We start from the raw sequence: 9,377 nt of genomic DNA on the forward strand, positions 1-9,377 counted from the left end.
GGCGGGCACCTGGAGTAGGGTGTGGGCATAGGTAGATGGGATTCACCTGGGCTAAGACTGCTTTTTAAGGGCAGCGTCACGGGGACGCCAGCAGAAGCCAAGAGAGGAGCAGAGAAGCTGAGATAGAAGCAGAGCCATAAGAAGAGCAGAGAGAACGTGAGAGAAGCCCGGAGAGTCCAGATAGAGTGAGAATTTGCTGGGGGCTGGGAGGCCTGCCAGCCTCCCGGCCCCCCAGCATCCCTGCCTGCTGTGTACCAGGTAAATCCCAATAAAAGCCTGCAAACCCGCTGAGGTCTCCAGGACTCTCTCCTCCTTTACCCTGTCTGCATGGGATCATAGAAAACCTGCTCAGTGGCCTGTCCTGCCCCTACAGATGGTGTAGGGTAAGGAAAAATGTCAGGCTTTCCTGCCCTCCCGCCATCAGGATAGAGGATGGATCCTTGCGGTCCTGAATGCATGCCTGATGGCGGGCACCTGGAATAGGGTGTGGGCAGAGGTAGATGGGATTCACCTGGGCTAAGACTGGGCTTTTAAGGGCAGCGTCACGGGGACGCCAGGAGAAGCCAAAAGAGAAGCCAAGAGAGTAGCAAGAGCAGCAGAAGCTGAGAGGAGGCGGGAGAGCCCAGAGTGAAGACCTGCTGAGGGCTGGGAGGCCTCCCAGCACCCCTGCCTGCCCTGTACCTGGTAATCCCAACAAAAACCGGCAAAACCACTGAGGACTCTGACTCCTCCTTTACCTGGTCTGCTGGATCAGAAAACCTGCTCAGTGTCCAGTCCTGCCTCTACAGATGGGTATTGAGTTTGTGCCCTTGTGTTACCCACACACCCCAAGTGGAGATAGGGAAGTGGTTCTGGGTGGGGTTGGATATGTGGGGGAGTATTTTTGGTTGTCACAGTATATCAGAAAAGGTAAAAGCTAGGGATAGAAGACATTTCCTGGTGTAGGGAGCATTGTAACACAAAAAAACTTATGAATCCTGCACAATTTTTCTAATATTCCTCTGTACTTTTGTGACTGAAAAAAACTACCTGAGTGTTCAGCTTCATTCCCATTTTGCATATAAACTCAATATTTGCTTTGTACAAACTACTGAATTGTGTACAAATGCAATTGCTATGTAAATTGAGAAAGGATTATATTTTGTTGCGTTCAGACTAACAGGGTCTTCCTCCACCAATATCTGAACACTGGGCTTCTTCCAACGCATGTGCCCTTCTGGGAAGGAGGGATAAGGAAGAACTGTGGAGAGGGGAGAAACAGCTCTCACAGGGAATTTAAATTGTCTTTATTAAGTTCACCTCCCTCAAGTCACTGCTTATCACTGGAGAAGATATATGATTTTTAATCCATAGATTTAATTTTCTTTGTAGAGGGAAGGAGGGTTGAGAATAAGATGAGATTGGTAACAAGAAATATACTCAGCATATGCTGCTGAGTCACAAAGTATAACCCCTTTACTTGGTTGTGGGAGAATTAAATGAGATAAATATAATTAAAGCCTTGCCTTGAATTTGAATCAGTGCAATCAGGTGACTTCTAGGGAGCAAATTCCTTAGCTAATAAATATGCATAGAGGATACTCCACTAAAGATACTTGTAAGTATGGAAGTCATGTAGGTACTGCTGTTACACACCAAGAATATTTAGTACTAGCTGTTTCAAAAAGATAGTAGTGCTTGTGCTGGAGCAAATAAACCAAGCTTTTCTTTTTATTGTTCCATATTTCTTATGATGGCAAATGTGCAAAAATAAGCTCATTAGATAAGTTTATCTGAAGTGGTGAAAGTGAGAAATGAGATTTATGTGAATTTCATTTGGAACTGCCATATAATACAAATACATTATTACCATTTTGTAAGAAATGATTTATTCATAATAGTCTTTTTTTCCTAAGATGTTTGAAGACTAATTGAAGGAGGATTACACTGCTATACTGGAATCAGAACTCAGGTAATAGTATTTTGATTCTAGAATTTTGTGGAGCTATGAGTAGCCACATTGAGCTTTCAACTCATCTAGACAAGAGTGATCTCAGACAAAACCTGACCTTCCAAGTAGGAGTCTCTTTTCTTTTTATATTCCATAAAGAAAAACAGGCACCTGCAATTGTTCCTTGGAATCTGGCCTCCATTAGGTTCCCTGCCTAATTCTTCCTGCCTTCCTATTGTTGTCCACATACCTGTTGTACTTCATTTAAATCTCATCTCAGTCCTGATTAGATAAAATCTCAGAAGAGATTCCTTTTAGTCTCTCAATCACCTCCATTGAAATAAGAAAAATAGGGAGTGAGTCAGCATCATGATGACAATAGTCATTCCTTTTTCTCTCCCTCTGTGTTTACAAATAATTCTCCAAAACTGAACAAAAGTGCCTGTGCAGAACACTTTGAGAGGTCCATCCATCTGTGCATCTGGAAGTAGGTGTGTCGGATTGCAGAGGAGGTGACCGTTTAATAAGGGAGTGGCAGCAGCATCGGCAACACTCTTTTGCACAGCTAGTGGAAAATGAAAATGCTTAGGCTATAGTTGAAGGACCTGTTGCTCTATAGCATAACCTGGATTTCTGAGTAGGAAACTCTGACTGGGGATTGGAAAAAAGCAGAGTCAAAGGAACTTGTTTCTTGTTATCTGTTCCAGGATTTCAGCAGTCACTCATGGACTTTGGGATAACTCCCACTTGAGGATCCCCTGACACACTATGGGCACACCCAAATCCGCAATTACTGAACCCATACCGTCCTCCACTGCCTCCAGCTTTTTTTGTGATGTCAGCTTTTTAAGGCATGCACCCAACTTCAACAGTTCATGCTGCTCAAGCCCCAAACTAGTGATAGCACCACCTTATGGAAAACAAAGGCAAGGTTTCTAATTGACGACCCATAAACTACTAGAAGCAAAGTAAACAAAACCTTCTTTAAATAAGAAAGGCGTCTATTATTTCAAATGAGATAGAGGCACACTTCATCAAACACTATGAAAAATCATGGTAATATGATATCACAAAAGAAAAATGATAATTCTACAGCAACCAAACTCTAAGAGAAATAAGTGATCTAGTTTAGAAAAAAGTAAAGTTGTCACTATTTGTAGATGATGTAATTTTATATAGACAATTCCAGAGAATTCATTATGAAAAACTGCTGAAAGTAATCAATTTCAGGAAGGTGGCAGGATACAAACTGAATATCAGCAATCTGTTTAATCCCTTTATGCTAATGAGGAAATATTTGAAAAAAAAAAAAAACTATCCTATTCACAATAACCTAAAAAGCAATAAAATACTTAGCAGTAAATTAACCCAGGAAATGAAAGAGCCATACAAAAAGAACCTACAAGACTTTACTGAAGGAAATCAAAAACATAAACAACTGGAAAGATAGACAGTATTCCTGGGTTGGAAAAATTAATATTAAAATGTCAATATTTAAAAAACTTAGTCATTGACTTAAAGATATTGGTCAATTCAACACAATCCTTATCAAAATTCACAAGGCATTCTTCACAAATAAAACATTTTTTTCAACAGTTTAACTTTTATATGCCAGGTATAGATCTGTTCATGTTTCTGCTACTTGCTATTTATTGAAATTCTTGGATGCATGGATTAATGCTTTTCATCAAATTTGGGAAGTTTGGGTCATAATTTCTTTTTTTCTGCTTTTTTCTTTGCTTTCCTTCTTTTATATATTATGGTATAATTGATGTTTTTGACAAGTCTCTTAGTCTGTTAATTTTTGTTATATTGAGGTGATACTGCTTTACAACAACGCAAATGTCTTCTATGCAGTAGGTTGCCTTTTCATTCTTAAACGAAAAAGAAATGCAGAGGCTTTTCAGTTTGATGGAGTCCCATTTGTTTTGTATCTTTGATGTCATTTGTTCTATATTTTTGATGTCTTATTACTTGATGTCATTTTTATGTTATATAAATTCTGTTGTGTATTGTTACAGTTTTAATTTTACCATTCTCATATTGTAATCTTCACTTTCTTTTTAGGTGACTGGTTCACTACTTTTACTGTAAATTTACCTTTTCTAGTGAGTTTTTTTATGTTTTTGTTTAGTGCCTTTTCTTTTCAGTTTAGAGAAGTGCCTTTAACATTTCCTGTAAGGCCAGTTTAGTGGCAATAAATTCCTTCACCTTTAGTTTGTTTGGAAAACTCTTGATCTCTCCTTCAATGCTGAATAGTAACTGATAGGTATAGATGTTTTTGTTGTATGTTTTGCTGCAGGAGGCCTTGTTGCCCCAGCCAGATAAGACACTGGGCAAGCAGTGAAACTCAAAGGGCCTCACACTGTGGGACCAAAGATTCCTTGTGCCTCACACCGTAGGGCTGAAGATTTAACATTTCTTCACTTTTTGTTCTTGGTCATAAAAAGAGAAAAAAATTCCCCAAAAAGTACATTAGGCACTATATTATATGCATTAGTATACTACAAATAAATGGCACAGAAAATTATCTGTTAGAAATTAATTATTAAACAATTTGGCCCACTTGACAATGGGAGACAATTTATTGAACATGCCTGACAAGCATTACAATACAATAATTATAGTAGGTCCTTCTATTGCCTTCCCTTGAAGTTTCTTGGGAAAGTTTTTAAATGAAGCTATTTGAGTTAGTTAGGAGTTTCTAAATAGAAACTGGTGGCTATCCACTGTCTTAGGTAATTGTCTAGCTGAAATAATAAGTTTTAGTGTTAGTGTTATAGAGCAGCCCCGATATTAAATGGGTTCCAAGCTGTGGGTCCTCACCCGCGCGCTTTAAAGGGACTTATGAATACTCTACTACAGACACACACAAAAGGTTAATAAAAGGTTTATTTACAAGAGAAAAGGAAATAAGGAAAATGTACAACTCAGGGAGAAAATAGGGAAATAAAGTCTTTAATGCATCCTACCCGATCCGACGACCTGGAAACCCAAAGTCACTCTCAGAGCTGGCCAGATGCTGCGAGCTGGCGGAGAGCCAAAATGGGGGATCCCCAAAGCCCACGTGTCTGCCTTTTATATCCACCTGGCTGCTTAACCCCACCCTCAGGTCCCAGCCACCTTCCCTTTGGTGGTGATGGGATTTGGAGTTCCCAGTGTCTTTGGCTTTGACCTGGGGTGGGGGTGGAGTCCACAAAGCCTGTATGGAATTAGCTTTGGGACATCCTTTTCCCCCTAACATTAGGTCTGGTTTTTTATCTATTAACCTTGAAGGTTACAGTCTAGCTGGGACCTGTAGGAGCCAGTAGTCTATGGGAACATAATACACTAATTGTTTCTGCTTTACACATGATAATGTATTTTTTTATTACTAATAAGGAATAAATAAAGGCCTGCTGAGTCTCTCGGCAGAAGATACTAGCACCTCACCAAGTGTCAGTGTCTCCTCATTCTACCTCATTCCCTTCCCCTCAGTCCTTTCGTTTTCACCGATGCTGTCTCATCCTTTCAGGAACCCCTGACATGACATTTTGCCGGAGGCTGATCCCCGGCAATGTTTTTTTCATTCAACACTTAAAGTATGTCATGCCTCTCTCTTCTAGCCTGCAGGGTTTCTACCCAAAAATCAGCTGACAGGATTATGGAGTTTCCCTGCTGCTAAGATTCTCTTTTAAATCTTATCATTTTAATTATTTGTCTTGGTGTGACCTCTTTGGGCTCTATTTATTTGGAGCTCTTTAAGTTCTCTGTACCTGGATGTTTTCTTCTACCCTCATATTAGGGAAGTTATTGGTGATTATTTCTTCAAGTAACTTTTCTGGCCCTTTCACTTTTCTCATTTTGCTATCCTGTAAGTGAATATTATTCCACTTAGGGTATGGTATACTCAATTTTTTCAATTCTTTTTACATTTTGCTATTATCTGGATCAGTTCTATTACTTGTCTTCCAACTGACTTGTTTATTCCTTTACTTCATGCAGTCTGATGTTGATGTATTCTACTGTATATATTATTCCATTGTCCTTCAACTCTGTGATTTCTATTTGATTTGTTCTTAAATTTTCTAGTTCATCCATTCTTCTGAGAATGATGAGCATCTTTGTAACCATTACTTTGAATTCTTCATCAGATAGTTTATTCCTGCTTCTCTATATTTGATTCTGTATTTTAGGCAATTCAACCTCTCCTAGTCTTGAAGATTTATATATTTGAAGAAATGTGAATCTCTATCCCTTGATTATATATAAAGTTGTAAACCAACATAACCTCAATACAAAATAATAGGTCAGAAGTTGTGTCTAAAAACTATAAGCTGTTCTTTCTGCCCCATCTTTTCATCCTTATAATATTGGCAAAAATTAAAAAGTTTAACAAGCATAAGTTGTTTTTTTTTTTATAGAGGCATGTTTTATTTATTTATTTGTTTGTTTGTTTGTTTTGTTTATACATGCACTGGGTACAGTCAGAAGCGCGGGAGGGTGAGAGAATTCACCAGAGCCAGAGCAGGGAGCAGAGCAGGCAGAAGGACTGAAGTACACTGCTGAGGGGAGCAGCGGGCGGGCGGCAGGAGAGGTCTGCACGCCATGTGGGACCCTCCTCCGGTGGCCGGGAGCAGCCGGGGATCGAACCGGCGCCGCAGAGGCCACGGGCAGCTTCGCAACCCAGCGCTCAACCACTGCGCCACCCGGGAGGCCCAACAAGCATAAGTTTTTATTTACTTTCCTCAAGTTATTCATTTTAGAAAGGGACTCACCATTTTTCTTTTCTAACCATTAACACCTTGTTTTCATGAAAGTGCGGGAGACCAGTTTTGGCAAAATGACGGGTCAGGTGTCCTTGAAAGGATGAGACAGCCTAGGCGAAACTTTCTTAAGGGCGGAAGGGAAGGGAAAGGGAAGGGGAGGTGAGGCAGATACAAAACACTCTTATTTTGGTGCAAGCATCTCCTGCTGAGGGTCTCAGGGGGTCTTTATTTATATGTTTAAGGCAAGCGATGGGATTACAGCATTGTATGCATAGAAGCAAAATAAAACAATCAGTACACTCCTTTCCCATAGCATTTTGTCACCTATGTGTTTTTGAGAAAAGAAACAACCTTAAAAGTTAATATATAATTAAAACTTAGACGCATTATTTCAGCCTAAACAACTACCTAGATCAGCCAACAGTCCTTGGTACCACCCTGTCACCAAGGCTGCAATATCAGGAGACTCTTCTATCTATATGACTTACAGCTACTGACCAGTTGCTTCCCAGTAATCAGTTATTAGAACTTTTTTCAATTACTTAGAAACCACTAGCGTAATCATTCATGATTCATTACGAGGCTTCTTTACGGAACTTTCATATGAGGAATATTATGACCAGCTCTGGGTTGCTTATCAGACATGCTCTTGCACAGTAATTATTTCCCATTGTCAAGTGGTCCAAATTGTTCAGTGTTTAATTTTTAAGTAACTAATTCTCCGTGCCATGTACTTACAATATTCTTATACATATAATTTATTGCCCAATGTATTTACTGAGAAGTTATTTCTTATTATGACCAAGAACAAAAAACAAAGGGATGTTTAATCTTCAGCCCCATGGTGTGAGGCTCTTTAAAAGTCTTTGGCCCCACAGTGTGAGGCCCTTTTCTTAGCTGCTTGCCAGTGTCTTACCTGGCTGGGGCAGCAAGGCCCGCCCCCCCCCCCCCCCCCCCCCCCATGAAAGGACATTTTTTTTTTTAAAGATTTAGAAATCACTGTGGGAAAAAAGCAGTTTGAATAATTACAAGATCAAATTTCTGTCACATTAAACCCTTATTTTCTTACCAGTTGAGACCTCTCTAATGAAAGGGACTGAAGTCTTTTTTTGGATCAAATATTTTTTCAAATGTGATAATAGGAAAGATGAAAACGTGAACTCCAAAGCTACCAACAGTAGGTTTGAGTAAGAACTACAGCTGACTGCTGGGTACAGTGCTCAGAATAAGGGTGAAGGGAACAGTATTAGGAAGAGCTTGAGTTATGTTCCAAATTAGGCTATGTGTCCAGTGTAAAATCAACAAATGCAAAAGAGTCATGATTATTTCATGAAGTTGCTATTATTCAGGAAGCACTAACAATAGATGAGAAGTAGCAGTTATGGTCAATAATCTAAGTGAATATAGAAGGAATTTGTATAAACTGTGAATAATTATTTTTCATGGCCATTCTATTTAGAAGACTAACTGGACAGAATGTGGAATCCATAAAAAAGGTGGCATAAAACAATGGTGAAGAGCCATCCCCAGGACCTGTCTCTCCCTTTGTGATACGGTGTAAGGACACCTCGATAACTTTCGCTCAACCAAGGCGGACAATTGCCAAAGACCAGCTGAGACTGTGTTGGGGAAACTTGAGGGCTGAGAGGTAGGGGGAGTGAGGCAGACACAGACACTCCACCTGGTGCAAGTATCTCCTACTGAGGGTCTCAGCGGGTCTTTATACATTAAGGCAAGCGGTGAGATTACATCATCATATGCATAGAAGCAAAACAGAAACAATCAGTACATTCCTTTCTCATGGACATTTGGCATTTACCTGTTTTGACCTTTAAAGTTAATAGATGAAAAAACTTAGATATTAAAAACTTATTTCAGCCTAAACAACTACCTAAGACAGCTAATAGTCCTTGGTACTATTGCCATGGCTACAATATCAGGAGACTCCTCTATATGGCCTCCAGCTAGAGACCAGTTGCTTCCTGGTTATCAGTTATCAGAAACTTTTTTCTACCTAGAAATTCCTAATGTAATTAACTTTATGAACCATTGAAAGACTTCTTCACGGAACTTCTATATAAGGAAAATTGCAGCCAACTCTGGGTTGCTTACCAGGCATGCTCTTGTACAGTAAATATTTCCCATTGTCAAGTGAGCCAAATTGTTCAGCATTTAATTTTTAAGCAAGTAATTCTCTGTGCCATGTACTTACAATATTCTTCTTTTTTTTTTAAATATTTATTTATTTATTTATACAAGCACTGGGTACAGTCAGAAGCGCGGGAGGGTGAGAGAATTCACCAGAGCCAGAGCAGGGAGCAGAGCAGGCAGAAGGACCAAAGTACACTGCTGAGGGGAGCAGCGGGCGGCAGGAGAGGTCTGCATGCCACATGGGACCCTCCTCCGGTGGGCGGGGAGCAGCCGGGGATCGAACCGGCGCTGCAGAGGCTGTGGAAGCTTTGCAACCCAGTGCTCAACCGCTGCGCCACTGGGGAGGCCCTATATTCTTATACATATAATTTATTGCCCAATATATATTCTGAGAAGTTTTTTCTTTTTATGACCAAGAACAAAAAACAAAAGGATGTTTAATTGCTGCAGGAGGCCTTGATGCCCCAGCCAGATAAGACACTGGAAGGTAAAGGGCCTCACACTGTGGGACCGAAGGTAAAGGGCCTCACACTGTGGGGCTGAAGATT

The 9,377-nt window shown here is 40.2% G+C and overlaps 1 long non-coding RNA gene across 1 annotated transcript; it reads left to right on the forward strand.

Moving 5' to 3' along the window:
* The first annotated feature begins 589 nt into the window (after positions 1–589).
* On the forward strand, positions 590–3,050 carry LOC129146342 (uncharacterized). Its single transcript, XR_008552911.1, has 3 exons — positions 590–684; positions 1,896–1,951; positions 2,638–3,050. It is a non-coding gene; the product is annotated as an uncharacterized LOC129146342 (long non-coding RNA).
* Positions 3,051–9,377: the final 6,327 nt, after the last annotated feature.

Source organism: Talpa occidentalis, unplaced genomic scaffold (assembly GCF_014898055.3).
Source record: "Talpa occidentalis isolate TD23 unplaced genomic scaffold, MPIMG_talOcc4v2.1 talOcc4.2, whole genome shotgun sequence".
NCBI lineage: Eukaryota > Metazoa > Chordata > Mammalia > Eulipotyphla > Talpidae > Talpa > Talpa occidentalis.